Source organism: Atta cephalotes, assembly GCF_000143395.1.
Source record: "Atta cephalotes unplaced genomic scaffold scaffold00040, whole genome shotgun sequence".
Lineage (NCBI taxonomy): Eukaryota > Metazoa > Arthropoda > Insecta > Hymenoptera > Formicidae > Atta > Atta cephalotes.
The window spans coordinates 1,662,587-1,666,256 of NW_012130104.1; the positions used below are offsets into that span (position 1 = coordinate 1,662,587).

The 3,670-nt window shown below is 27.8% G+C and overlaps 1 protein-coding gene across 1 annotated transcript in view; it reads right to left on the bottom strand.

The window, feature by feature from the left end:
- LOC105622121 (alpha-mannosidase 2) overlaps nt 1–3,670 on the bottom strand; it is a 97,872-nt gene that overhangs the window by 22,652 nt on the left and 71,550 nt on the right. The gene's annotated exons all lie outside the window — the stretch shown is intronic.

A 3,670-nucleotide genomic window follows, 5' to 3' on the forward strand; every position in this document is an offset into this window, starting at 1 on the left:
TCCCAGATGGCTAGTAGGTTGGTTTAAGGTCGCTAAAGCTAAGGTGGTTACGCCCAGACCAAACTGGGGCATTTTGAAGATGAGCTTTCCTCGACGTAGATCTGTTTAAACTGCATCGCCACCGATGCAATAAATTTTTTATGCGTCAGATGCCGATACAATTTTCTACGTTTTACGTTTCTTAAGATTTCAGTGCATGTCGGTGCAATCAGCCTGATTGATTTATACAAAATTTCAACGACGAATATTTCGAAATAAAATACAAAATAAAAAATAATTATTCTAAACTGTCTCATTTTTTAAATCTTGAGATAAAAAACATAATTTTATTAAATTTTAAGTATTAAAAAAATTGTCTGTGTATCTAGATTGTAATTTAAAAAATAATAAATCAAATAAATCAAATATGATAAAAGATCTTCAAAAATAAATATGGAGAGTATTCAATAATCTTAGAAAAAAAGAATATAATTATTTTTAAACTCAATACACAAATAGAAAATAGAAAATGGCCGTGATTGAAGCTGAATCTTTTTAATGCTTAAATAATTCAATGTGAATTTGTATATACTATATGCATATATACTATATTAGTCATTTGAACTGCGCGCCGAAATTTTATCGGATTTAAAAACACAGCTAAATTACTGAAATAAATATCATTAAATTTTAATGCTCAATAGGCATCTATTAAAGATATCTTGATATGCTGGAAATTTGTAAGTAAATTTATAATGTAATTATTTTTAACATTTTTTTTTATTTAAAGAATGATTGTAAATTATATTGTATATTTATCAATTACGCAGATGTTTAGATAATTCTATTTTATAACTATTTTTTATCATCTTAATTATTAATTAAGTATTATTTTATACTGATTTAACAAAAATTAAATATAATGTATAAAAATAAAATAAAAAATATATTGTAAACTCCAATGGGATATAAAAGTATAGAGCTATTTAGAATACATTTCAAATGTATGATTGTTTTATATTTTAATAGTCAATAGCACGAGAGCAAAATCAGCAGTTCTTTAAAAAAAAAACCGAGTATATTAAAAATTGAAGTTATATCTTAAATATTGTTAGTATACATTACATGCACTAAAATACATAGTGTGATATTTAATCACCATTTATTATTGATTATATCTTGTGATTTTCAGAATAGAATTCCGAATTAAAACCTTCAATCTTTTGATGTGCCAAAATAATTCTTTTAAAATAAATATGTTTCTCAAAACTTTATTTTCATGATTGACGAGATATTTTTAATCAAATTTGCGTCCGGAGATTGGGAATGCCAATTCATTGATCGATGTCATTTTTACATTTATGAAAATCTCGTAAAAAGCATGTCTCATGAAAAGCATGATGACAAGCTATAATTAATGAAAATAGTGATTGCACAACATAATAAATGAATTTTTGTGAATATAATGTACTTTTAAAATATAACTTTTTTAATATATTCTAACCCACAACTGTTGATAATGCTCTTGTACCACTAACTATAGGTCTTAAGACTTTCAATCGATTGCATATGCAGAGAAAAGTTGTATAAAAGCGATTGCTCTATATTTTTTTTATAAACTAATTTGAGCTAGATTTAATAAAAATTAAATCAAAAATTTTTATTTATAATTCAAATCATATTTAATAAAAGAAATTATTTTACCCAAAATTGGATACAAAAATTGATTAATTAGAGCTCTATAAAAATAGCAGGACTAAATCAGCAAAATTAAATCGGACTTATCAGAACTTTTAGCACTCATTTTGTACTAAATTGTACTATTAATGATAATTTTGTATCTTGTGCCATTTCAAAAAAAATTGTGGTGCTAGTTTAATATTAAGCTGGTAGGATCAATTCAAAATAAAAGAAGAAAAATAATATCAGAAATCAATACGATTGAATTTGTACTATTTTGTACTGCCAAAAACAATTTTATATTATGTGTCATTTACAAAAAAAAAAAAAAAACAATGGCGCTGCTAACTTAAGATTTAAGCTGGCAGGACCATAAAAAAAACAATACAAGAGCAAAAATTAACACAACTAAATTTGTACTAATTTGTACCATTGAAAATAAGTTAATATTTTACATTTCTCCTTAAATGACTTTATTATATATATAAAATATTTAAAATTGCTAACCTTCTAGATAAAAGATAAGATAAAAATATGAGACACGTATTTCGCGAAAAAATGTAACATCTTTTTTTTGTATTGACGCAAGTTAGTATTTACAATATAAAATATTTAAAATCTACGAGGTATTCTACGTCAAACTGGGCACCTTTGAAACATTGTCATTTTATTTTTTTTAAATTTCCTTCTACAGATAAAAATATGAGACACGTGTATCGCGAAAAAAATGTAACATCTTTTTTTTGTATTGACGCAAATAGTAAGTTGCAGAAATTCATAAAAAATGTCACTCATACGAACATTCAAATTATTATATCGAAATGACTAGTTGTACACAAAAATACAAGAGATCGATTTTAAAGATTCCCTTATAAAAATTTTTTACCGTTTTTTAGTCTGTTTTTAGCCCATTTTTGCTCTTTTCTTGCACTCACAAACACTTGCGGTGTATTGCGAGGAACAATAATGTATAAACGAGTATGCCATGAGTATTTTTGAGGAAATTGCCCGTTTTCAATAACCATTTTTCCGCAGATGAACGAGAAACATACCACCTTGATCAAAAAGTTCCCGAAATTATCACCAGGTGATGCTCTGAGTCAGTTGATTTGAGTTTTGTTTTTTTGGTTAGATTGCCACATCTATCATTGACATTCCCACCAAATTTTATCATCATAGCTTGACATTTGTAAAAGTTACGTCGTCTTGAGTACATCTACCTCTGCACGTATTTTCGATTTTTTACAGTTTTAAAAATGGAATTGAATTTGCAACAACGAGTTTGTATTAAATTTTGCGTTAAAAATGGATTCAATAGTGTGAAAACCTTGGAAATGTTGGGAAACTGTTTCGGCAGTGATACTCTAAAGAAAACAGCCGTTTATGAGTGGCATGAAAAAATCATTACGGGGAACGCGTTTTAATAGCCGAAAGGAGGTAATGGAAAAATCGAAGACGGCTCTGATGGCTATACCGACAATAGAGTTCCAGAAATGTTTCGAGAGCTGGATCAAGCGCTGGCATAAGTGCGTTGCAGTCGATGAGGACTTTGAAGAGGACAATATGACTTTTGATGAGTAAAACTTGTATTTTGAATTTTCTGAATGAATTCCGGGAACTTTTTGATCAAGATAATATACGTGAGTATCATAACTATTTTTGAGTGGTCCGTTTGAGTGGTTTATTCGTTTTCAATCTGTTTTTCAGCTGGTAAGTGAGAACACGTCCCTCTTTTAATAATCATTTATTTATTGCGTTTATTAATTATCAATTTTACATTAAATGATTAAAAAGTATTTTATTTTAATGTTTATATATATATTAGGTGTACAACTTTGCTTCCGCCGTTTTCCTATAGATGGCTTTAGCGGTAAGTGGTGGTCGAAATAAATAGATCATAGACGTCATACAATAAACTTGGGCACCTGTCAACATAACCCCATAGAAACAGTCGATTTGTGTCTGCATCATAAAATTATTCTCGATTGAAAATGTCAGTTTACGAGCAAAA